The sequence below is a fragment of the Dermacentor andersoni genome, chromosome 1 (genome assembly GCF_023375885.2).
Source record: "Dermacentor andersoni chromosome 1, qqDerAnde1_hic_scaffold, whole genome shotgun sequence".
Taxonomy (NCBI): domain Eukaryota; kingdom Metazoa; phylum Arthropoda; class Arachnida; order Ixodida; family Ixodidae; genus Dermacentor; species Dermacentor andersoni.
This window is the reverse complement of record NC_092814.1, coordinates 91,659,163-91,685,633: the sequence shown is the minus strand read 5'-3', so window position 1 is coordinate 91,685,633 and position 26,471 is coordinate 91,659,163.

Here is a 26,471-nt window from a genome sequence, read left to right as displayed (position 1 = left end):
GAATGCACAAAGACAATTTTTCAGTGCACTTAAGCACTACCGGCACACAGCAAGTGTCGTCTGCTTGTGTTACAACGTGCTCCGTCTTTGGCGAGACCTCCACAGTCAGTGTCGGTCTATCTTTTCGCGAGCGCTATGATTCGACTTTGTTGCGTTGTGGACTGCAAACGCAGCGACTGGCAATATGTCAAGCTACGACATCGTGTCCTTCTGCAAGCCAGTAGACGAGCGGACTGGCTGTAGCGCATTGGACAGCCGCTATCCGATGGGCGCCAGGATTTGCGCGATTGCGGCCGTCACTTTACGCCGGAAGATTACTAACGCAATAGCGTTTCGCGAGTCCGGTATTAGGGTAAACGCAAGCGCAAGGGGACAGGGCCTGGCCGTGTCCCTTTGCGTGTCGTTTCAGGGGATGAACAGAAGCGCAAATGTAAATGGTCTGCACGGTGCAGCCACCTGGTGGCATAGAGCTCAACCACACACAGTAGCAGTAACAAAATGTATTCTTCTTTGCTGCTGGTGTAAATTTTTCGCAGGAGTGTAATCGTTAACACGCTGTTTTTGTAAATGTTTAAACTGTTTTACACTTGGTTAGAGCAATATTAGCTCTTTCTTTGGCAGGTTAAGCTCTGCGCCAACGGGTGGCTGGACCGTGGAGACCGATCAGGCAGCTCACGTGCGTAGTCTCTGTCCGTGTCACTTCGCGCTACAATCCAAGATCATGTTACCGTACCAACTCGCCCAACTTTCTATCCTTTTGCATTACATTTCTGGCGCACTTTACAGAAAAATTCAATTAGTTCAATAACGCGCATCCGATAGGCGGTGGGCGTACGAGTATGCGGTTGTATGCTGTACTAAAGGTACCGCCACCTAACAGCCGCGGCCACTCAGACGGCAGCTGAAAAAGGCTTTGTCGTTCACTTTCCGCTTAATAACCCACTAATGTTTTCTCGTATCTTTGAATAACGACCCGAAGCTATCATGTCTGCAGCTTGTAAGTCGCACTTTACGCATTTTCGAACGTAGCTCTTAAGCGCCCGTTCCTGCGTTTCGCGTTGTCCGTCGGCGTAATCGAGCGAACGAGCACAGCTAAGGACGAAAGAGCGAACGCGGAGCACAGCGGGGAATGAAAGACGGCGATAGCGAATAGAGCGCGAGGAGGAAAGCTGAGGAGGAAGATATGACGAAAGCGTGAGAAGAAAAGCGTAGTGCCGCGCAAGACGGGCTCTCCGCGCCGACGACCGCTAGGAGATGGCGCCGAGCAGCACGCCGTCTGAGCCGTCGTCTGTTCACTGGTGGCATGCGGCGAGGGCGTCCACCGTATATGGGAAGAAAGCGCTGCATGAGCGAACGTCAGTCTGCGTCGGCTGGTGTGAATCACGCTTACGCGTCACTCACGCGCTGCCTCTTGAGATCTCCCGATTAGCGAGGCAGTCGTGCCACACTTCGCTCCGTTAGCAATGTTCCGCACGAGACAGATTGTTCGCGCCAGCCAATATATCGCGGAATGAAAACACGTATAGAGTTGCGCTCAAATTTCGCATTAGGGAGTATCGTAATCGTCGGCCAATTTTTTTCTGATGCAATTTACTTTTAAACATTCGTTCTTTTAGTTCAATAATGCAGTTGCGCTAGGCGGAGGGCCTAGAAGAAGGAGAATGCACGCTGGACTTCCGCACACGTCCGAGCGCTCGTCACGTACGTAGCTTGTGGTGGTGCTTGTCTAACGTTAGCAACAGCTTCGCTGTACGTCCACTTTCACAGGGTGGATTGGAGGCGGATTTTTAGGCACGTTCGATTCAGCTGCACCACCTCAACCCGTCTGAATTCGCCTACACATTGACATATTCGTTTCGAGTGTCGCGCTGTGCCTGCACCACAGAAATCGAGACCGTGAATTAACCGATGTGAAAGCAGGAATACTGAACAAATCTTTTGCCGCCCAGATTTTTAGTCTAAATGAAAGCTTCGGTGCTGAAAGTGGTTGACACAACTTTGGTTTCAGGCAGAAACTAGCGGAAAATAATGAATTTAACGCATTTTTCGCAACATACCGCGTCTAGCAGCCGCGCCGTGAGCTATAGAGGGACTGACGTGCCTGTGACGTTGTCTGTGCCACATACCGGCGTGCCAGTTATCGTCCGCGTCTGTCCACCATGCTGCATGCCTCCCCACCATGCCCCCCCCCCCCCCCCGGCAATGCCGAAGCCTACCTCTCCCCCCGCACCTAAGGTGTCATTACCAGAGTGTTGTCACGTACCCACATCATTCGAGGTTTATTTTCACTTAAAAAATAATTATTGTGGCTAATAGCTTACTGCATCATTGTTGGCGCGGACGTGCACGGCTTTTAATTCATACTTTCGCTTTATTTCTGCAAATCCTGATAATAGGAGGAGAAGCGCATTAGAAGCACCAGCGGCGGCTGTCTTATCTGCATTTTCTCATTTCAACATTGTTATAAATTTCCACTGTAAACACCATGCACATACTAAATATATTTAAATACATACACAGGACAAAGTTTATTATATTTTTGAAAGGGAAGGAGGTAGCCAATTAACAATTCTTTCTAAATGTATGGATAGCCTATGCCTAGAGAATGGATATGTTGCTGTATGTTCATCTCGCTTCAAAATGCTTTGTGTGCTTTCTTGACCCTGAAAAAAAGAAACTGCAGACTTCAGTGACCCCCTTCGGCTGCAGAGTGTTTTATCAACGGCGTGTGAAATGCTGATATGTGTCTCAGTACTGCTTCTCTGTCCAGTAAGCAATGCTAACGACTCATGAAAAAAAAAGGAGAAAGAAACTTCTAATATTTTGAAACATTTATTAAGGGATGGAAACATCGTCATTAGCATGCAGATGTCTTAGATATATACAGGCTATCCCAATTAACTATCATGCATTAAGATAAAAAAAGAGCAATGCGTTACTCGAAGGAAACCTAGTGCATAATGTTTCCAGTACAGTGGAGTAGCTGCCTGTAATTTTTCGTTACTGAGATTTAATTAGGTAACTGTAATTATCTAACTCGAGACGTACTATCCTAATTATCAAAGTGTCAATGAGGCATTTGTAGGCACAGCCAAGGGACATCCAATTTCAGTATTTTTAGCGACATACTAATTTTTTCCTACTGATAAGTAAACCCCGCCAAATATGTAAAATACCGCGTGACTGAGCTCCCACCCGCATTACAAAGCAGCGCCCTCGAACGAGCTCCCTCTGAGTTAGCCAGAACGAAATAAAGGAAATAAAGAAAAACATCGCGATAGAGCTAGTGCCTTATCTGCGGCGCCCCGGCCGAAGTAACACGTCGTGCTTGGTGTAGTTGGAAACAAGCTGTGATTGCTGTTGTCTTAACGTAGTTAAAGTGCACGGATGGTTGTTTGCTTCTTTTTTGCCACAAGAACTATCACCACAAAGGCGAATTGACAGCGTCAGTGCAAAGGTTTAGAGGTGTGTTTTGTTTCGTCCCAGTCGCCATGTCTTTCTCTGCAATAGGAAAGCCGCACATATACAGGGTGTCCCAGCTAACGTTAGCCTCAGTTTAAAAATATGCTGATGCACTGCACCAAATGCATGTTCTGACTACTACATGAAGTAAGTCACACTGTTTTTGTATAGTGTTTAATTGCCGATTTCTTGTCAAGATTAATTTACCAACCTCGGAAGCAAAGACGTTAGGCAAAAATTTCCAATTAGAAAGTTGTAGTGCGGTTTGCAAACCATCCGATTAGAAAAGTTCTAACTTTCTATCGATTAAGTATTAGTGTTTTTCCGCTTACTACAGATGCCCGCGAAATACAAAAAATTACCAAGTGACACGCCCGTTTGCGCGGCGTGATTGCAGCGCTCCCAGACCTTCCGCGTATAAACGAACAAGCATTTAGCCAGGTGCGCTGGCGCTGCGCCTGCTTATCGTTATCGTGAACCGCCGCGAGGGAAGCATACATCGCTGGCGTAAATCGCACAGCCAACGCCTGCGTCACTGCCCTGTCTCCTTTTAAGCGGCAGTACACCCTGCTAGATAAGTTCGTTTGTACGCGGAACATTTGGGGAGCACTGTAATCACGGCGCGCAAGCGGGCATATCACGTGTTTCTTTTTTTATTATTATTTCGTGGGCTTCTGCAGTAAGCGGAAAAACACGAATACCTGATAGAAAATGAGAAACGGTTTAATCGGGCGGTTTGCAAAGCGTTCTACGACTTTCTAATTGGAATTTTTAGCCTGACTTCGTTGCTTCAGAAGTTGGTTAATGAATCTTGACTAATTACGCGATTAAGCAGAATACAAAAAATAGTGTGCCTTACTTCGTACAATAGTGAGCAACATGCATTTGGTCGCGACGTCTTATAGTGCATGGGTATATTTTTAAACTGCGGCTAAAATTAGATGGGACACCCCGTATATCAGCCATGGAAGTGTGGCGGTAGGCCAAACGCATCGGCTTTCATCAGAAATTATGAAAACCCGAGACAAAGCGGCAGCTTTAAAGGGCACCTCACCAGGCCACGTAGCAAATTTTGTTTATACGCTGGAAGTTGTTACGTGAACTCTAGGGAGCGTTCTGCCGCAAGAATTATTCAAATCGGCTCATTAATAGCCGAGATATAAATATTTCAGCGCCGCGAACCCATGATTGCAGGAGGCGAGGGTCACTGCCAAGGGAGACACTCCCTCCGCTTGCCCCGTCTATCCTCCGCAAGCGAAATTCCTTGCCTGCATTCTGCTTAGTGGAGCTCGAGGATCGCATGACGCCACGGGCCCCGCCTTCTTTTTTTTCCCCTCGCTTTCTTGCTGCTCGGCGCACTTCCGCTGACGGCGTCGCGAGCGAGCTGTTGCGTTTGCCCCATTTCGCGCAGCACACGATTTCGCGCGCTGTGTACGAGAACACCGGACTAGCGGCAGTGCTACGCGAATACTGAAGAAGGCACAAGCGGTTCATAGAGCATGATCGCACGCTGGAACACTGTAGACAATGACATACTTTCGCTGTCTGTGCGCGCGACTGCACGACGTGGGAACAAGCCGAAAATGGCAGTACATCTTTTTTGCTGCGGTGCAAAGTAAAACAAGAACACGCAGACATTCGGTTTGTGCGTTTCATTGTTTCCCTAAACTTCAATTCGTCCATTGAAGCGACAGATTACACAAATAACAGATAATTTCTTGAATAATTCTCGAGGTCAAGTGTCACCACGAGCGACGTCACAGCAGTGAGATATACGTAGGGCGAACTAGTGTCGACTCTCCGGCTGGGAGCGCGGCTCCCACGAGAAGGGCAAACGGCGTCGATCGGGGGGAAATTTCAGCTCTTTCCTGCGTAGTGCGCGCCGATGGACGCGCCACTGGTGGCGGCCTTGCGCAGAACACACGGGAGTGGAGCCAGCCGCGCGTCGTAGTTTCTTGTGTCGTTGATGGAGCTTCTCTGCCTTATTCGCGTTTTCAGAGCAAAATAGGCAACACCCTTTGCATGTGTGAGGTGGCGAAAGCTTCAAGGAATGTCGAAGAAGAATTGTTGCAGGGTGGGGGCCTCAAATACCGGCGAAAACGTGCCGGCGATACGGTTCTAATCATTCCCCGCAAAGCATCATCAGCGGGAGCAACGGTAGCAATGGATCGTCGCTTCGGCGGGAAATTTCTTGTTCTCATCATTTCCTTTGTCGCGTCGGTGTTTTTTTCCACTCGATCATAGATACGTAAGCGATGAGATTCGTCTGCAGTGCAGCATGCGGTTTAAAGGCATTTCGCTAAAGTTCGGAATGTCGTTTGCCGCTTATATTGTTTTCCCCTTCTTTACCGCGTTGCGCTAGCTATAGGGAGCACGACTGCACGAGCGCATTGGGTTGTATGTTAAAGCTGCTGAAGTTCGCAAGAACTGAAATTGTTGGTTTTATGTGGCCCGGTAAATCCTCGCACCAGCTGTCGCGCACTTTTTTGCATCTATTTTATGACCGGGTGGCAGACGATGATGTGCCGGCGCAGCCTGTGTCTCGAGAAGTCTGCAGTCGTTACAGCAGGGCTGAGGGGGACGCTCGAGTGGTGGGCACTTTTTGCAAGAGTGTCCGCCTCTTCATTGCCCGGGATCCTCACGTGTGCCGTTAGCCAATGCATGGATAGTGAACATCCTGCGTCCTGAGTATCCTGGGCCGGGTATCCTGGGACGGGTATCCCTGGGCCGGCCTGCAGGGCCTCTTCCACAGCACGGCCTCCTACGAAGGGATGCCTCGTTGCTTCTCCGACTGCGAGTTGGCTGCTACTGGACGGCAGCCCGCCGGCACCGCCTTGGGAGAGCCACCTCGCCAGCCTGTGCCTCCTGTGGTGAACCAGATACTCTGGAGCACCTCCTGCTGGCCTGCCCTGCTCACCTGCAGCACCGTGGCCTACTTCTGCAAGAGTTCCACCGCCTGGGGCTCCCATGTTCACGACAGGAAGATGTCATCTTCCCCTGTCGTAATCAGCTACCAGCCTTCATAAGTGTCGTCGAGTACCTCGACTCGTCGGGGCTCTCGGCGAGTCTATAGGAAATTTCTACAAAAACGGATGGCCTAACGGCCATCCCACCACCTCGGGCTTCCTGATTCGCCACTACTTCGCTTCTACTGGGCCACCTCCTATACGGTCTAACTCCAGCCTACTCCTCCGGTCGAACCCTCTGGGCCCTCCCTGCCGGGCTGCTCTGATGCTGCTATAGGACGACCTTCTACCTTTCTCCCTCCTACTTCTCTATCTTTTAATCCCATCTCCCCACCCTGCTGGCGGGTGGTGGTAACAACTTTATTGAGATTCTGCTCAGTTATGATCTGGCAGGCCCGAGTTCTAGAATGGCCCCTCACGAGGACTCGGGCCTGCCAGATCATAACTGAGCAGAGTCTCAATAAAGTTGTTACCACCACCCGCCAGCAGGGTGGGGAGATGGGATTAAAAGATAGAGAGGGTAGGAGGGAGAAAGGTAGAAGAAGAAGAAGAAAGGTATTTTCTGCAACCCGCATGGGTTGCAGAAAATAGTGCTAGCCTTTCCTCCTTCCCCACAAGAACCACTTCTCTCTCCCTATTTTATGAGTGCCGTCGCACATTTTTAACTGTTGCTAGTTGCTTCATGCGTAATTAACTCTTGTTGATTCTTTTGAGCTACAGGTTTTCACCCTGCCTCGTTTGTAAAGGGTCTAAATCACACTGTGTCTTATCTGAATGATACCAAGCAAGTGCTTCTTTAACAGCTTTATTCTTTTCGCCCGAGGGCATCTTAAATTTTGTGTTTTTTGGGGGGAAATGTGTTTAGAAAATAGGTAGTTCAGGGAGAGAATTGTTAATAGTTGCTGCATATGGTATTTTCATTCCATTTTTCGCTGAAAAGTTCGCGTCACGTTTGAGAAGTCATCACACATCGATTCTGTCTGAGCATTATACTTAACACGCCGAGTGATTTGTTTGTTTCACAACGTAGGTCCCTTCTTGCATGTGAATTTTGCACTCAACTGAATTCTTTCTTATTATGCTTACGCCGCAGAGGACGAAATCGGGCCTTGCCGCCAGCGCTCATCTACGTCCTTTGACTGGCGCTGCTCTGCCTTTAAATATATCCTGTGGCCGGCACCTCTCTCTAGTAACACTTTAAAAAAAAGTACTCAGAGGTTAGTATGACTTTAGCTTTGTACGTTTCCAAGCAGCTCCCTTGGGCAATTTAAAATTGCCAAAACTGCAGGGGGATTAACGGCAGTTCATGGGCGTATGCAGCAGAATTGCATCGGCGTTACAGCGCTAACATGCGATTTTATTAAAACCCATGAGTTTGGTGGCTTTGTTGACCAGTGTACGCGTTTACATCAATAAATTCGCAATTACTCTTCTTGAGGCGACTTTGACTGCACTTACTCGGTGATGTCACATGTATTCATCGGCAGAAAAATCACAACGGCATATGCAGACATCGCATGCGGATTTGTTTGCCCAGAGACGGGTGCCTATTATTGATGTACAGAAGCAGCTTTGCGGCAAGGGTAGAATAAAAAAAAAAAACGACCGAGACATCGCATTACTCTACAAAATTTATCGGCTAGTTAACATCCATCCATCCATTCATCCATCCACTTCATGTCAATGGAATTCATGGCGTTTGTCTGCGGGACGCACCTGGCACGTATGTGGACCATGTTGTCCCAAACACCGGTAACATCGTGTTCATACCTGCTCCCACAGAGGTCAGCGTTTTCCCTGCAGCTGTCACCGCAGAAGAAGCAGTCTGGCACCCGAACAAAGGAGATATATATATATCAAAACGTTTATTTAAAAGAAAAAAAAATGCAGAAAGCGAGTGGGTGGAGCCCCTAGTCCAGGGACCCACTGGCTTGAGCGGTCCGCCGTGCCTGGTCGAGGAGCTCCAGTTGCATCTCCCTATCCTCGCTGGCGAGCCAAGTCTCCCACTGCTCCTTTCCGGAAAGTTTGCCGGCTATTTTTGGTGTATTAATTTTGGGTGGCCTGTTCTGGCAGTCCCACGTAATGTGGGCGCGAGTTGGCCGGCCTCCGCACCACGGACAGCGAACGCTGTACAGCGTTGGGTGAATGGCATTTTTCAAAGAAAGGTTTGGAAATGTGTGCGTCTGTATTCGGCGCCAGTCATAAGAGTCCTGCCTGGATAGGTCAGGGTGTGGTGGACTGTACTTTCTTCGCTCGCGCCGCTGGTGCTCAAGGATGTCTCGTGGTAAAAAGGGGTTTTCGTCAGAGTGGTCGACCGCTCGGTTGACAAAAGCACGAGCTGCGCCGTCCGCTCTCTCATTGCCCTCGAGTCCTGCGTGACCCGGGCACCAGATGGTCATGTGTTTCTGCGTTAGGTTGGATCCTAATAGGTGAGTGGTGCTGTGTGGTAGCCTCCCGGTGAGGAATAGTCTACATGCGACTTGGGAATCTGTAAGAGTTATCGACGATTGTCCCAGAGCGTCCTTAGTTTTAATAGCTAGCGCGATGGCTGAAGCTTCTGCGGTATTCGCAGATGCAACTCTAGCCGTGGCGCAAGTCACAAGCCCTTGATTTGCGGCCGCTCCTACCACTGCGAGGGCGTATTTGTAAGCACCAAATCGGGCGACATCTGTGTAGACTGTATCCGGGTTTCCACCGAATTGCTGCATTAACTTTCGAGCTCGAGCACTTCTACGTCCCAGGTGGTATTTTGGACTCATGTTCTTAGGGATTGGGGCTACTATGATCCTTTCACGGAGGACTCTGGGCAGAGATTCGAGTTCTTCTCCCGCATACTGTGGACGAGTAGGGTAACCCACGCGGCAAAGTAATTTTCTGCCAGAGGAGGTCAAGCTAAGCCGCTCCCGTTGAGATATGAGCGTCGCTGCCCGTAGCTCCTCGTAGTTATTGTGAATCCCGAGGGCCAGCAGGCGTTCAGTAGAGGTTCCCTGTGGTAGGCCGAGAGCCGCTTTGTACGACGTTCTAATCAACGCATCTAGGGCCTTTAGTTCTGTTTTCGTGGGGTAGTGGAAAGGGAGGCTATATGTGAGACGACTTAGCACAAAAGCCTGAACGAGCCGGATCGTCTCTGTTTCCTTGAAACCTTTTCGGTGATAAGTTACTCTACGGATCATACGGGAGATCTGTTTCACCGTAGTCCTAAGGGTTTTAATGGTGTGGTCTACTCGTTTGTTGCTTTGCAGCCACAGTCCGAGGACTCGCATTTTCTGGACCTCCTTTATCTGGCTGTCTCCTAGAAAGAGGTTCACCGGCTCGTGAGTTTGACGGCCTCGACCTCGTATCCTGATAAATTCTGATTTATCGGGAGCGCAGCTCATTCCACTGCTGCGAGCGAAGGTTTCAACAACGGTCGCTGCTTCTTGCAGGATTTCTTCTTTTTGTCCTAACGAGCCGCTGGTTGCCCATAGGGTAATATCGTCTGCATATATCGCGTACCCTAGCCCAGGTATGACGTCGAGTGTTTTGGCTAAGCGTCTCATGCCGATATTGAAAAGAAGGGGGGAGAGTATCGCCCCTTGCGGTGTACCTCTATTGGGCATGGGAAAAGGGTCTGAGCGCGTAGTGCCAATGCCTATTGTCGCGATGCGAGAGGTCAGGAAAGAGCGGGCGTAATCATAGATTCTTTGTCCACAACCGATGTCACTTAGCTCAGATAAGTTGATGTGAAATAGTGTCGAATGCGCTTTTTAAATCAAGAGCCAGGACGAGATGTTCCGCACCAACCGCGGTGTTGCATAGAACTTCTTCGCGAAGTAGCAGGAAAACATCTTGTGTCGACAAATGTTGGCGAAAGCCGAATATGTTAGTGGGAAATAGGTTGCGGTCTTCAATGTAAGACGTGAGACGTGTGTGGATCACCTTCTCAAATAATTTGCCAAGACAGGAGGTTAGTGATATCGGCCTGAGATTTTGTAGATCATGAGGTTTTCCTGCTTTCGGAATAAGCACGATTTTGGCCTCCTTCCACTGTTGTGGAACTACGCCCCTCTAGAACAGCTTACCCGGTATTTTAATGAACAAAGGAGAAATCGCAGCCACGAACTTCAGCCATCCTTGCTGCTACAGCTCCCGCGCGTACTGTTGGAAGCGCCCGCTAGGTGGCTATCAGTGGCGCCTCTATGGGCGGTGCACTAGGCGAGACACGATGCGCAAGCTGCGGATGCAAGCCTCTGTTTTACCGCACTCAATCACTGGCCAGACACCCTGACCAGCTCACCAGAGAAATAGTACAAGCTGCAGATATTAGAAATAGGAACTGTTAGTTGCCCGTCAGTTTCCTTAGCGGCGAAAGAAATGTTTTTGTCGCGTTATCCGCCTGTGTCAGTTGATCTTGCTGGGTTGATTTGTTTGTGTCTTCCTTCTCCCTTCCTTTTGTGCGGTGATATATATATATATATATATATATATATATATATATATATATATATATATATATATATATATATATTGTCACGTAGTAGTCACGGTGAATAATACAGCTGTAAAACTGTGTATGGCGAAACTGGCTTTTTATTCGGCGAACTTGCGCCCACAAAAGCAAGTTACGCTCAAAGCACAGCAGTATAGCGGCGAACACGGTCGGCGATCGTCGAAATCTGATCTGCCGGTCAAGCGTGTCGGCTTTTATACACGAGTCATCGAAGGTTCCGGAGTAGTCGATGGTGCCTGCGTGTCTTCCAGAAAGTTCTACACAATGCGCGTCGCGCATGCAATCAGATTAAACAAGGTTCAGTGACAAACAGAACCATCGATAATATTGCAGAAACCTCCTATCCATGCGGGCGCGTCCCACGCTGAGCGATAACATTTGTTAGACAGTTAAAAAAAATTGAATTATGGGGTTTTACGTGCCAAAACCACTTTCTGATTATGAGGCACGGCGTAGTGGAAGACTCCGGAAATTTCGACCGCCTGGGGTTCATTAACGTGCACCTAGATCTAAGTACACCGGTGTTTTCGCCCCCATCGAAATGCGGCCGCCGTGGCCGGGACTCGATCCCGCGGCCTCGTACTCAGCAGCCCAACACCATAGCCGCTGAGCAGCCACGGCGGGTCTGTTAGACGATGAAAAGCACTGCTCTCTTGCAATAAACACTCAGTTGTTAGCGTTGTGTCCCGTCTTTTTCTTTCGTCCGTGTGCTTCTGCACTATTGTTTAAATAAGGTCATACCAACTAGCCCACCAGTTTGTCCTTTTGAACGATCGTTACCGCGCATTGTATGCACGGCGCTTGTCAAATCAAAATGGCCAGATCTGTTGAGGGGCCCTTTAAGAAACAGCGACGAAGGACTCCATTTTTGAGTACAAGCCAACGCACGGAAGTGCTAGTATTTATAGCATCAAACCCTCATGCTATAGTGCGGGACGTGGCTGCCCAGATACCAATTTCCAAGTAATCAGTTTGAAGGTTTCTAAATGACAGCCTTTCACCCGTACCATCTTAACCAGCGCCAATGCTTGGAAGATAGGGACCTGAAGAATCGTCTATAGATTTCTCGAATTGGGTCCTCACAAAAGCCGATGAGTCACCGGACTTTTTGAGCAACATCTTGATAACAGATGAGGCCAATTTTCGCAGAAACGCCCAAGTAAACTTGCATATTGCACCCTATTGGAGTAACTCCAGTCCAGACTGGGTAAAGCGCAATCGACACCAGTACCAATGGTCGTTCAATGTGTGGTGCGGAATTTATCGCCAGTGCTATAATCGGTACCATCTTCGATCACACACTGAATGAACAGTGTTACATAGAGGAAATCCTCTAAGGAGTGGTGGATGAGTTCCACAGCGAAGTCCCGCTGTCACCAGAGGCGTAGCCAGAAATTTCGTTCCGGGGGGGGGGGGCTCATAATGCAGCTCGGCCTCCTCCTAAGAGGAAACATTAGGTCGGATGCTCCTATCTAAATACATGTAGACGGAGAATTCGTTTTTCTCGGCAACCACTGCACCAAATTTGATGAGGTTTGTTGGATTTAAAAGAAAAACTTCAATTATATATAGTTTATTCGAATTTTCGATTTAGTTCGTCAATATTTTATTGAAAAGTGGCAAAAATCGAACATTTTCAGAAAACGAAACAATGAAGTTTACGACTCTGTAAATCTGCAATGAAAATTGATATCACAATTCTGTGAATTCCACATAATAGTACATCTACAGCGGACAAAATTGTTACACATGAGTCTCAAAAAATTAGCTATTACGGAAATACGGCTTTTGCAGAACCCTTGTACATAACATAACCAATTCACGTAAGATACAAATAGACATATCGAATTTGTCCGCTTTGAATAGTGTAATGGATGCCGTTTACAGAGCCGCGATATCTGTTCTTGATGCAGAGCTATTAATATGTAAACTTCGTGCTTCTATTTTTTTTTTCGAAGTTTCGAATTTTTCAAAATATCTAAAACAAAGTTCGGCTCCTAAATCGAAATTCCGCTTCCGACAGACACTAGAACAAACACTGACACCGAGGACAACATAGGGGAAATTAATAAATGAAATAAAGAAACGATAAATTAATGGAAATATAAAGTGGATGAAAAAACAACTTCCGGCCACAGGTGGGAACCGAACCCACAACCTTCTAATTTCGCGTGCGATGCTCTACCAATTGAGCTACCGCGGCGGCGTTTCCCCATCCACTTAGTAATCGTTAAGGACAGAAAAAAAATGGGCATATATATATATATATATATATTTTTTTTATATTTTACTTTATCTGCACTGATAAAATAATTATTAAAACATTCGGGCAGCACTTCATTAGGAATGCTAATGGCTTCTTTAAAAATCACAATGCTTGTATGTGAGGACGACAATCTATTTATCATAATGCTTAGTTTTTCCCACGTGTTGTGACTGTCATTTTCACAAGCGATTAAGAATTCATATTCATTTGAGGTCTAAGCTTTCCAAAGCTCATTTGTTAGCTTATTACGGTAACGTTTAAATATGTGTACATCAGTTGTATTACGCGACTTCAGAAACTTATTAAAAAGTATGTTCTTAACTTTATTTTGCGAAACCGTTTATCCGTTGTCCATGGTTTGCGAATATGCGAAGATCGCTTGCGTTTCGTTCGCAGAAGAAAGTTTTTAAGACGTGTTGAAAATCCGCAGAAATTCCTCATACGCTGATTCAGCACACTGTGTGGCATATACATCGCTCAAATTGAGTGATTGGATCCGAGTACGAAAAGATTCTAGACAATTTGTTGTAATCAGTTGCTGGGGGAGAGACGCTGTCCTTTCTTTTTGGTGCATCGTTAAGGACAGAAAAAAAAAAAAAATGGGCATGTGGTCGCTCAGGCTGCACGAAAAAACGCCGTCCTCTATGATGGCCGTAGAAACATTAGTTAAAAACAGATCCAGGCAAGTGGACGCGAAATAGGTTACTCGCATTGGCACGGAGAAAACATTCGAGAATCCGTGAGACTGAAGCAAGATAGGAGATTCACGTGTCGAGCGAGTGTCGGCTAACATATATATTTTAATATATCGCCACCCCAGATGACGTCATACTTATAAACAGAAACATGCATAAAGAAGTTTTTGAGGAAATAGAAGAAACGTGGGATATTCCCACCCGGTGGACGATAAAATAAGATGCTTCTGCCACACAGAAATGATAAAACCTCGTAATCATCTGTGACGCATGAGAATTCTTCGATGCAGTCAACATTAATACTGTCGCGAACGAGTATGCTAACAGCACCACCGCGAGAGGTGGTCCTTACTGACACCAAGCTTAATGAAGCTGCCTAAAATTTCTCAAACGCAGGGTTCTCTAGAGACATTGAGAAACGTATATATAATAAAAGCACCGTGACATATTCAAATATTTGCTTACGATTTCTTTTAAAGGTGTATTTGATCAACACGCATTTAACATCGCACACAAATATGGTGAAGCGTTCTCTTTTTGTTCGCAAAATTTGACCTCAGTTGTAAGCGTAATTATGCCAAGGCAGCAGTCAGTTTTATACCGCTCGTAAAACACCCTAATAACGCTCTGGACCAGTTGTATACGTACTTTATTGCGGAAGACGTATTTACCCACCTACTTGGAAAGTTGCCTGCACATTAGTCATTCCGTGCACCTAAAATGTTATCCAAATACTATAAACAAGATTTCTTATTTAGTTCATCGAGGACATCGGAGAAACAAACTACGAACATCGTATGATGCCAGAAAATATAGGGACAGAACGGTTTAGTAATTATCTGCAACACTTACATTTAAAAGGCCTCTCACCAGGCCACATAACAAATTTTGGTTTTACGCTGGAAGTTGTTACGTGCCCTCTAGGGATTTTACGTAGTAGTTCTGCGGAAACCCGCAAGGTGGAGAGAAGTAATGAATAACGGGAAAATCAGGCATCCACCTATTCGTAGCAATTGCTACAAAGGTAACCCATACGGGTTCCTCGAAAGAAAAGCCTCATAGTTGAACAAAAATTCGTCCTGGTCCGGGACTCGAACCCGGGAACCACCGTCCTTTCCGGGGCAGCCGCTCTACCATCTGAGCTAACCAGGCGGCTATCAGATGGCAGGGCGAAGTCGAATTTGTCGACAACACGAAGCAAAGGCAAGAGTTTGACGTAGTAGTTCTGCGGAAACCCGCAAGGTGGAGAGAAGTAATGAATAAAGGGAAAATCAGGCATCCACCCGTTCGTAGCAATTGCTACAAAGAAAAGCCTCGTATAGCTGAAGAAAAATTCAAGGGAATAGCCAAGCGGAGTGCACCAGCCGCAGCCCTTCAGCAGGCCTGCAAGCTCCATGAGGAGCTGGAAGGACACCTGCTGGTGTTCACGGATGGTTCAGTCTCACCCAGCGGGGCCGGCCGCAGCGGCCTGCACAGTTCCAGCCCTCGCCTGTCACAGGCAGCGCCGGCTTCCTTTTACAGCGAGTTCTACTGCAGTTGAGCTCGCGGGGCTGCACCTGGCTGCCGACCTCCTTGCTGAGCATCCTCCCTAGCAGCCGGTGGTGTGCGACTCTAAGCCAGCGCTCGAGGCTGTCGTGAACCCACGGCGGGCAGGAGACTTGCAGGGGTGCTGCTGCTTGCCAAGCTAACGGCTCTAGCCACCGTCGGAATCTCAATATTCTTCCATGGCTGCTCTCCCACGTCGGGATAGCCGGTAACAAGGAGGCAGGTACCTACGCCAAGGCAGCTAACTCACCACGATGTAGTCCCGGTATAAAGAGCGGTAGCGGCTTCGGACTACACGAGATATCGGCTACGGTACCTGCTCACCTCCGTTGACCCGCACCCCCGAGTGGCTAGTGGCAGGGCCCCCAAGCTGCTGCCATGTTCACTCTGGAGCTTTCCGGAGGGGGCAGAGCCCTCCCCCCGGCGATGCCGAAGATATTCCCCCACTCTCCCCACAGCCTAAAGTGTCATTACCAGAGTTTTGTCACCCGCATCATTTTAGGTTTCTTTTGACTTGCCGATGACGAATTTTCTATCGCAATAGGTGCTTTGCCTCTCGGGCGAAACTGCGACTTTTTTTTTTTTTTGAGTGGCGCACTTCCGGTCTCGCACGTGAGCTGTTGCGTTTGTCTTGTTTCGCGCAGCGAACGATTTTCCGCGCACTGCACAAGTCACGGCCACAATCACGAACACTGAGGCAGGCGTAAGGGGATGAAAGCGCATGATGACGGCGCTGGAACGCGGTAGAATATGAAATAGTTTCGTTCTCTGCACGCGTGACTGCACGAAGTGGGAACAAGCAGATGAAACGGAAGTACATCTCTCTTGCTACAATACGAAGTAAAACAAAACTCGAATACATTCGGTTTGTATGTTTTATCCCTCTCGTCCGTTTGAGTACGATTAGAGTGTACTAGATAAGAGGAGTGGGTCCAGGGCAGGCTCCTCGCTAAGGCTTTTTTTATTGAAAATTTTTTGGAGCCACCTTCACCTGACTGAGCGGCCCCGGGCCCGGCCGGACGCTTGTCGCGTCCATCTCGGTGTGAACCGTTGTTGCGTACTCCAGGGTAGCGTATCGTACTACTGCCGAGTTGTAGCGGCGCCTGCCTATTGAAGCTCGACCGACGTTACTTATTGGGTAGCGTGGCGTTGTCGGCGGGCTGCAGGCATCCGGTAGACCATGGCGACCAAGCAAGGGCGAGACGGTTTCTAGTGCGAAACTTGCACGGTTTGTTCAAAGGTTCATGAAAGAAGATGAGAAGAGAATGAAGTGATCAAAAGTACATTTCGGAGCCCCTTAAATAGGCTCTCTACAATCGTGGGCGGGATCTTGCTTCCGTCGACGTCACGTGACCGGCACAGAAAGAGGGCCCCTCCTCCTCCGGTTATACCGAGCCTGCTGCCTGCTGAATTGTAGACGCCTGTCCGTCTCTTCTGCGCGTTGCGGGTTCGTGGAAGTTCTCCTCTAAGTCCAATTCGAAGAAAGGGTCTCTCTAAACTCGCACCCCCCCACACACACACGAAAGAGGCCTGTACACTGCGGGGCTTCCGGCAGACACTCGAAATGGTCATGGCGAATTAGGAAGTCACGCTTCATTTTGACGAGGCCTGGTAGAAGAAGGTCAGGTGAGAGAAAGTTCTTTCTGCACGAGGTGCGGGACGCCAACAATAACAGGCGAAGTCACGCCTCATTTCGACGAGGCAGGGTGAGATGGTCGGTTGAAATTCCTTTCTGCACGTAGTGCCCGACGCCAACCCTAACACCGTGCGCGTCCATAGAGTTTTTTACTATATTAGTGAGAAACTCTGTGGTTGTGTCGGAGACCTTATCGCAGCTACATGGAGCTTTGACGGGCGTTTCACTCTGTTGCATCTAGTTTTCATACTGTAGTCAATAAAATAAAGAAACAGCGACGGAAACGACGCAACAACGACGGTGCGTCGAGCAGACGAGAGCTACTCAGCCCGTGAGCTCGGGCTCGGCCGTCCTGCTCCATCACTGGAAAAGCTGGCGTCACCGTCGGCGTGACGTGGCATGAGGGATCACCTGGACACAGCGGCCGCGTCGTCTGCTTCGGAAGCACCGAAGCGAGCTGAAAACGAAAGTTTAAAGTCCTACCTGCGCTGCAGTTCTGATTAAGTGGTGAGGCTTTCCCGCCTTGGGTGTCTGCTTAACAACATTTGATATCACTATAATAGCTAGGTACCCAGGCGGCACACCAGCAATGGTCCAACCATGGCCCAATGCTGGCCTAAATTAATACCAATATTAGACCAATGTTGGCATATTGGCAAAGTGCAACCCAATCCAATGCTGGCCTAGCGTTAAAGCTAAGATTGGACCAATGTTATGCCAATGCAGCAGCCATTGTGCCGCCAGCGTAGGATTGGCGTTGAGCCATATCGTTGCCATTATTATAGCCAGCTTTGAGCCAATGCAGCAGCCATTGTGCTGCCAGTGTAGGACCAGTGTTGAGCCATATTGTTGCCATTATTAATGCCAGCTTTGAGCCAATGGCCTTTGCATGAACAATATTTTAGATACGCTGGCTCTAGAGCACGCAGCCATTCTTACCGCAAACCTTTTGCTAGCGGCATTTTTTATAGCAATTGTCCCCATACCGTCTTCCTCAATAGTAGCTAGGAAAGCTCGACAAAAAGATACTATGTCAAGAATCAGAAGTCCTCTATACTTGCAAATAATAATAAAAGAATACTGAAATTGACTTTTCTGACAGTTTATTTGCGAATAAATTTTCACAAACAGGTATTTTCCGTGGAGCGAGATGGGTGACGCTCGGATATCTTCAAACAGTTTATTTACAGGCACTGCCCTCAGGATAGGAATTAGGCAAGGTGCCGAGGACGGTGGGCTGGCCAGGGGTTTCAGGGCAGGGAGCTCACGTCGGTAGGCAGGTTGGTCAGTGCTTGGATGACGGCGGGCTGGTCAGGCCCCCGAGGACCACGATAACGCGGTGGTTTCGTTCAATTTGCTACTACTTCCCATAGCGACTTCACCATTACTTGGAGGAGATGCTTGCACTGTAAAATAAAAAGAAATATTATCAGAGATGTTGGTATGACAAATATATGTGGCAGTGTTTTCATTTGAAAAATCGCCATACCGCAGGAATAATATAAGTTTGAGCAGAGAGTTCGAAGGGGTGAATCAAGAAACTTTCTTGCAAGAGATTTGTCGGGTAACAATTTTTAATATTTCGACATATATGGCATATTTCATAGAATGTGTAACAGAAAATATTTAGAACAAACATAAAATGCGCAGGATCCGTCCGCCTTGTTTACATCCCACACCTAGTCAGCGTAGCACTTTATAATTAAATGATTGCAGCAAAACCTGCTACAGCACAAAAAGCTTAGTTTTGGAGTGTGTAGACACAATGCGGCCCCTCGTGCGAAATTTTTAATGTGGAATCCGAGAAGTTCCATCAGGAAACACTAGCAAAATAGGCATTTATTATACGAAAAGAAAGAAATATACTGCCGGCTGGAAATGATGCTTGACCTAAAACAGTGAGAAGCGCGGTTCCTCGGTATGACTAGCAGGATCAGGCAGCGCGCATGGCATGATAAAATCAGAGTCCTGGAATTTGGGTGAAATTCACAGAGATTTACACGTGTTCCACTTAGGGCACTATTCAAAGGCTGCGAATAAAAAGAGCTATGTAATTACAGGCACTCTAGATTAGCCAGGGCTGTTTCAATAATATATATACCGCGTGATATTGCTTGGGCGATATATCTCCTTATAAAACTTATAACATGCGCAAAACAAATGCACTCACCATTGTAAGATCCATGCTTCTGTGTATCCGAGTTCATCCCACATCGAAGACGGTGGCCACCAGCGCCGACTTTTTTCTAGTTGTTGTTTGGCCTATATTAATTCTAACACTCTCAAAAATTCGGGGCCACTTTGCTGCGTATTTCAATATGTAGGCTTTTCAGTAGGAATGAAGACCGCAAGCGAGCATTTTTCACGATAGGAGTGCGCTGGCAAGAACGGACAAGACTTTCAAGCGGACGCTCCTGTGCGCGAGGCTTCAGCGACTTCGTTCGTAGCTAAGTACTCTTTTCTTTTTATTAGCTAGTGTTTTTGAAGTGTTCTCTTTTGCATGGAGTAGGGGCGCAAATTTTGAATTCTTGATAAGAGTAGTAAACCTACCGGCTTTGTCTAGGTCTGGCGGTTTCCCTCGTTAGGCCTATAGGTGGTAGGCGGGACCTATTTGATAGGCTTATTTAATTATCTCAGCTAGCTCTTCGAAGTGATTTGGCGGACTTGCTCGTTGAGCCTAAGGACGTAGGCCTAGCGATGAAACCAAAGAAAGGGAAGGCCGTGGGGGACGCGGAGCAAGTGCAGTGCGACGAGTGCCTGCTCTGGTGCTTCCTCGACTAGACCAGTTTCCAGAGCTTGGCAGACGCGGAGGGGTCTAGCTTTACGTAAAGGCTGTGCGAGGGTGTCAGGGAAACAGTCCAAAAACTGGAAGGAACTTGGGCAGCCAAGTTCGAAGGGCTCAAAGCAGACCTGAGGGACGAGGGGGAGAATCGGGTAGCACTACAGGCGAAAGTCGCCGAGTTGGTCAAGCTGGAAGCAGTCCAGGCCGCGCCATTAGTAAGGACCGTGGCCGAGCTTGGAGAAGAGAGGGAAAGGAGAGCAGAACTGGAAAGGCGGCTCGATGCGCTTGAGACACGGACAGCGGAGAATGATGGGTCGGGACACGAAAGCCGGTGGCAAAAGCCCAGAAAGTAGGGTAGACCCTACAGGCGAAGTGGGAGGCAGGGAGGCAGAGCAAGCGGTCGTCGACTCGCCGCCGGTGAAACGGCATAATTATAGTGAAGCAGCGCAACACGCCCCGACCGAGGCGACACTGCAGCCACAGGGGCGCCAGCGGACGCGTAGAGAGGAGGGGAACAAGCTAACCCCAAGGAATGTGGTCATAGACAATGATAAGAGGCAGCGTAATATGGAAGTTAGGAGGGAGGAAGGGAATAGCTTAGTACTTATCGGTGGTGACTCAAATATGAGTAGGTGCAAAAGAGCTATAATGGAGCGTGCAAAGGGTGATAAGCGGGTAGCAGTCGGGGTGTTCCCAGTGTTAGGAATGGCCGGCCGGGGTGGCAACGTGCCGGCTATTTCAGCCCGCTGCACGTGCTTCGACCGACCCGCGGTGGTGGCGCACTTCAGAGAACTGCGGATAACCGGCAGCCACGCGGCGAGGGGTCAGCTCAGGGGAGTTCTCGAGGGGAGGTAATTGGCGGAACCTCCCCGTGCGCTTTTAGAGACACCAAACTGCAGCGGCGGAGGCCGTGGTGCGAGGTCCGCTCTGGAATTTGGAGACGCCGGCTGGAGTGGGCGTGACCACCTGAGTATGGGGACGCGGGACAATGGATACCACGACGACTGCGCTGCAAAGGTCGTCGGCCCTCGGAGAGAGCACCGAAACCTGTGCGGCATGTGTGTTTGTAAAACCCCTACCTCCTTCTCACAAAGGCGACCACGAGGACTTTCTACGATGACGTCGAACGATGACGTCGAACGGAGTGGTTATAAGCGGCCGTTGTCGGCTGCTAGTGTCGTGCTCGTCGTCGTGCTCTGTGCTCGAAATGTACTCGTGAGCTGTGTGCTCGATTGCTGTATGCTTCGTCTTGCGGGCTCCATTTGGGAGTCACGCTAGACTGTGTTATGTATCCCATGTTCAACTGTAAATACTGTAAATAAATCCTGCTCGCCTAGTCCTGTCGCCCCAAGTTCCTCCGATCGTCCTAAAATCCCGACTCCAAATCCTACACCAGGCAGGACAATGGACGCAGTACTGAAAGAGAATGTTTAAGAATGTTGCAGAACGCAATTTGGCAATGGTAGCGGCGGGGCTAAATGGTGTCCTGAATGGTGAAGCCGCAAAAGTAGTGGAAAGATTAGCGGAGGGAGTTGACGATTTAAGGGTGATAGCACAGCAAGTCCAGATCGTGGTATGCACAGTGCCGGAGGTGCGAGGACGGAACGGAGAAATTACCAAGGACGTTATGGCTGTTAATCGAGAGATAAGAAAGCTAAGCCAGGAGATAGGTTTTGAAGTGGCAGACATAAACCTAGAAGTGCATAGAGCAGGCTTTGGCGGAGGCTTTACACGAAATGGCATCCACTTTAATGGAAGGCTAGGAGCCGAGATCGGCTGGCGTCTGGCAGGCCGGGCAGTAGCTTCTTTAGGGGGTCCACTGCGGCTCAGGGTGTAGGGGTAGGTAGAAACAACGTAGAAAGTGCAACAATAGAGGCTGACGCCAATAAAATGGCCACTAGGAGGTCCAGGAAGAAAACTACAAAAAAGAAATTTAACACCAGGATTAGGTACATAAACATGCAAGGCGGTAGAAAGAGAGCGAAGTGGTTAGAAATAGAACAGCAGTTAAAGGACGAAGAAGTAGGTGTATACGCTCTATGCGAAACACATCTCAGGGATCTAGAAGACCCACAGTTTATTGAAGGCTACATCTGGGAAGGGAGCAATAGAACAACAACGGAGAGGAAGGGAGGAGGAGTAGGTATGCTGATACATCAAGGAACAAATTTTCAAAGAATAAAGTTAACTTGCAAAGAACATGTCTGGGTATCAGGTACAGTAGCCGGTAAAAAGACATGGTTAGGAGTAGTTTATTTAGGGACAGGGGACAAATGCAGGCAAGAGAACAAGGATCTAGTGAACAAGGATCTAGCTTGTAGCTGTCTGAGCGCTTGGTTGATATGATCGACCAGGCTCACGTGGGGGAGAGGTAAGTGGGGACTGAAGGACGGAAGGTTAGGCCGAAAAGAAATCAGGAATGCGCCGTGCCAAAGACATGAAAGACGAGCAGGTGTTGACACGGACCCCCCAAGCACAAACTTTCAACTAATTTTTCTTTCTGTCAGGGGCATTCATACAAGGAGCTTACTACACATGCACGAACAAACAAATCTATTGGAATAGGAGCATGATGATTATGTCACCGCAACATGACATGCATGCTAAACAAACAAACAAACAAACAAACAAACAAACAAACAAACAAACAAACAAAAGTTTCACTAATACATATGCGCTCCATCTCGATGCAATATAAAACGGTTCCATCAGCTCTGTGGCACTGTAATGCTCGATTCTCCTCAGAATCCTGATCCTCCAAAGCCGCGGAGCGTACATGCAAAATATACAATGCGCAGGCAAATGCGCAATACCGCTGCTTCTTATGGAAAGCTCATGTTACCATGCACGATCAATTGCAATAAAGCAGTGGCTATAGTTTGCCCGCTATGCGACTTTCCCTGCTTGCTACGTTCTGCGCTGGCTTTTCTCTTTAGGGTGCGCATTTCGGTGAAGGCGAAGTGCAAAAATGGCCGTGTACCATGCATGAAGTTGACATGGGAGAACCGTAGGTGGTCGCAGCTAGCAAACATATTTCTGGTTCCTGCGCAGTGTGTCTGTGATCAGTGCGTTAGTTTTCAAAACATGTTGTTCAATCTCAGCAACTCGTAGAGCACTAAAAACCGACAAGGCAAAAATTGGCTTATTACGGGCCAATGTCCTCCAAACAATGCCAACTAGTAACCCATATTGGCAAATCCGTACGAAAGTCGGTCCAATAATTCATGCCCTGTTGAACAGCAGTGCCGATATTGTTTACTGACTGTGTAATGTGGGCCAACGTTGGATCTCCATCAGAATGGCACAGCCAATATTCGCTCCACGTTGTTAACCTTAGGCCATCATTGGGCCAGGAATCAGAATGGCACTGCCAATATTGGAACCACACTGTTAATCTTAGGCCATCATTGGGCCAGGAACTGCCAATACGTTTCCAACGTTGGCCCAACCTGACGTGCCGCCTGGGTAGTGGCTGCCTTTGGAAGCGTGCAGCATGGTAGGGTACTGCTCGGTGCCGTAGTGCCGGACGTACGCAACGGAGCCCGGTGTCAGCCTTATTCACACGTAGCCGCAGGACAAGAAGCTCCGTGAAGCTTGGCTCGCGAAACTTAGAGCCGGCAAACAGCCATCGGCTACAACTCGGGTATGCAGCAAGCACAGACGCGAGGAATATTTCTGCTACGGCGCTGGGACGGCGATGTTCGGTGAGTAGCAGAAAACGCGCTCCCTGCCCGGCTAATGTCACGACTGTTTGGTCTATGACTTGTTCATGCTAGACACTGGCATGTTCACTGGAATGAAAAGGGAGTCGTAAGATGCACATTAAATGAACGCATGGTATATGGTCATGTTTGTGTTATGAATTAACGTACTGGATTACGAAAAAGAAGCAGTGCGAAATCGCCCACTGACTGCATACAGTGTGACGCAACTTTAGAAATAATATTGAAACGTCCAAGAATTTAGAAGAAAAAAATATTAAATCGTCGCGACGGCACATCACAGTCGCCGTAGGCGTCGAAGTCTCTTCTTAAAACGAAATTGTGTTTGAACAGCTCTGATAACGTCCACGCAACAATGGTTGCTTGTGGAATGTTAAATTCTCATATGTTGCGGCCTAAAGCTCACAGTACGGTGCGAAAACGATCTCAGTGAAAGTGAAACATTGTGCGCAGACATGCATGCAGACACGCAATCGGTCGCCGTAAACCCGTGTGATCGTTGCATGAATTGAGGCTTTGTTCTGTTATGTGCCACTTGGTTATACAGACCGCCCACTGTAAGAACATATTTCACATAGTTTGCGCTCAGCGACTGCCCACCTTTCAGGCAAGAAGCCGGTTCGGGAGATTCCATTGCGGCGGCCGCGCGCAGTGGCTTTCACTGTACGTATTCAGTAAAGAGATAGCGTCTGTAAACGATTCTGTGCTTTCAGTCTGCCCAAGATTATTATTTCGACAGTAATAAGGTTCCCTCGTTTTGAGAGTACTTACATAAATGTGCAGGAGGGCTGCCACGTGGTGTTTTTATTAAGCGCTGTTACGTTTCGCCTACGACGCGCGGTATAGCCGGCGCGGATGCAACGGACGCCGGGGCTTCGTTCAAAGCGGCGGACATTTTGGCCCGTTCAGCGCTGCCGCAACGCCTCCCCGCCAAGCGCGTCCAGGCATGTTTCGATGCCACGTGTCTTCGTGTGCGCGCGTGTGTGTGTGTGCATGTTGGTGCCCACGCTTGTCAAAGCGCGGCAGCCGGGGAGAGGAGCTCCCCCAACTGTGAAGCGAGGAGGTCTGACCGGCGCCGGCTCGGCGGATGCGTCACCTAGTCTCAACGTGCCCGAGCACCGCCGTCACGTGGCCTCATCCCAAGCCGTTCCTTCTTGCCCTCGACTCCGAGAGTATAAAAGCAGCTGCCCCCGGACGCCGAGAGAGGCTCCGATTTCTTCCGTCGAGTAACGTGCTCTCCCGTCTCTCCACTTCGGTCGACATGACCGGCCGCTCTTTTGCGATGCTAGAATAAACAAGTTGTTCTGTTAGCAGTCGACTCATGCTTTGCCAGGACCTTCGGATGCTTCCAGTTGTGCCCCAGGCCGCCAGGCCAACGCTACCCTTCGGGCTTGCGACCCATATGCAACAGCGCCGTAAGCCAAACCTATGAGGAGCGCGCCGGGTGATCCCTAATACTACGCAAGGGAGGCGCTTCCGACAGATGGCGTAAGATGGTAACTCCTCGCCCCCAATACATACGCTAGCCTAAGCCCTCACGCCAGCAGACGCCGAGGCCAACTAAAACCCTAAAACCCCTCAATTTTCCAAAAGTAGCACCATTCTTAGATCTTAGCGCCGCCCCTCTCTGCATGCGTCGTGTTTCAGCAACACGAACTCTCAACGAGCTGGCGCTTTACGTCTTAAATAATGGTCCTTTTCTATATTTTTTGCGCATTTACAACACGACATTATTAAGGCCAGTTACCGACTGACGAAACAAAATCTCGCCTCAAGAACTTTTCCGCGGATTTCCTCCGGTAGCACGTTAGCCGTCGTCTGCTACGGCAGGGCCAGCATAGGCGGCGACATCGTCGAGGCCGCTCCGAGCGCGGGAGTGGAGCGGAGGAAGAAGGAAGTTCTTGGCGCTACTTTTGCAAATTGAGGGGTTTTACACTGACTAAAACCCCTCAATTTTTCAAAAGTAGCGCCATTCTTAGATCTTTCCGCCACCCCGCTCACCCTGGCGCGTCCTCCTCCACGGCTCCTGTCGCCCCAGCCTCCTCCGCTTCCCCATTGACCAATCTGTGTCACGTGGAAGCAGGCGCCGCGCTTTTGTATATTTTTTCTTTCCAGCGCGGAGCAGGCGCCGCGCTTTTGTATATTTTTTTCTTTCTAGCGCGCGCCGACCTCCATTGTTGGGCCTGCGCGACGAAAGTACGGCAGGCGGACTGACGGAGTGCGTTAGCGTAGTAGAATGTGTAGGGCCGAGAACTTAATTGCGACGCCATGCTGCTGCACCTTCGGTTGCCGCAACAGACACGGCGAGGGCAAAAAGCTTTTTGCTTTGCCGTCCGGCGGGCGCAACGCAAGAAGTGTGGATTCGCAGGATCGGGCGGGCTGACTTCGAGGAAGAGGCAAAGAACGCACGGCAGAGAAGGAAGGGCCACGGCTACTCACAACCTCTTATTTCGAGCCTAGTGCACGCCTTCCGCTTCGAAAAAGTGTGTGTCCATGCTCTGCGTGGTTTTCAGCGCGTTGTATGACTTTTTTTTTTTCGAATGTGCTCTCTTTGTTTCATGTAGTTTCGTCTTGCGGTGAAATGCACGCATCTGCAGCTGGCCTGTGACATAAAAGCGACTTTATTCAGGGTGTGTTTTGAGCTCCACCAGAAGTTAGCACATTCTCGACGCTTTTGCAAGACTCAATATGACTTACGATGCAGTCTTTTAGCTTCGAATGTACGCCCGCATGTATTGATTTGGTTTGTGGTGATTAACGTTTTTAACGTTCCGAAGCGACTATATAAAGCTAGGATGCAGGTCGTAGTGGATGGCTCCGGATAACTTTATCTAGCTCGCCTGGGGATGTTTAACGTGCACTTTGATCGTAGAGTCGTACGTGGGCCGGTAAATTCATTGTTGGCGTT